Genomic DNA, 655 nt, shown 5'->3' with positions numbered 1-655 from the left:
TTGACATTTATGAATTGTTACATCACTGCAATCTTTGAACGGTTGGAGTAGCCTGACCCTTTTATTGTTGTCTAGAATATATGTATGTCATACCCTCTGAGAAATGATGCACGAGAAAGTCACTTGGTACTTGAAAATCACAAGCCTTTTACTCCAGTGCTGACTCTTCAATATACTGGACCATAGACGTTGACTCTTGACTCCAGCAGTAATTTCTTTATTTGTAAAAGACTAATTAATTTCTTATATTGATTATGCATTCCAATATGAGATTTTAAGCTTGCAGAACATGTTATATCTCAAAGCACATCTTAATCAAAAGAGTTGAGTGGAATTAGTAGCTATGCAATTGAATGGATTATTGCTTATGCCTTTATTTTAAATTCCACATCCTTGGATAAAATTAGGTTGACGAGTGTTATAGTATTTTGGTGTAAGTGTTTTTGAAAAGTAACATACATAAATACCATTCCAAGTGGAAAACGTGAAAGTGAATAATTATTTCAGCTACATAGGAACTTCACAGATTTTTTTTAATGGAATTTGAATGAATTGGATGATTCGGTTTTATATTAGTTAGACTAAATAATTTATGTGTTGTAATAGTTACAGTAGGTATTTTGCCATTGAGTGCCTATGAAAAAGGCAATGTGTC

The 655-nt window shown here is 32.1% G+C and overlaps 1 protein-coding gene across 3 annotated transcripts in view; it reads left to right on the top strand.

The window, feature by feature from the left end:
* LOC119586520 (rab GTPase-activating protein 1-like) overlaps positions 1–655 on the top strand; it is a 36,962-nt gene that overhangs the window by 3,598 nt on the left and 32,709 nt on the right. The gene's annotated exons all lie outside the window — the stretch shown is intronic.

The sequence above is a fragment of the Penaeus monodon genome, chromosome 21 (assembly GCF_015228065.2).
Source record: "Penaeus monodon isolate SGIC_2016 chromosome 21, NSTDA_Pmon_1, whole genome shotgun sequence".
NCBI lineage: Eukaryota > Metazoa > Arthropoda > Malacostraca > Decapoda > Penaeidae > Penaeus > Penaeus monodon.
This window is presented reverse-complemented; position numbering and strand designations above follow the sequence as displayed.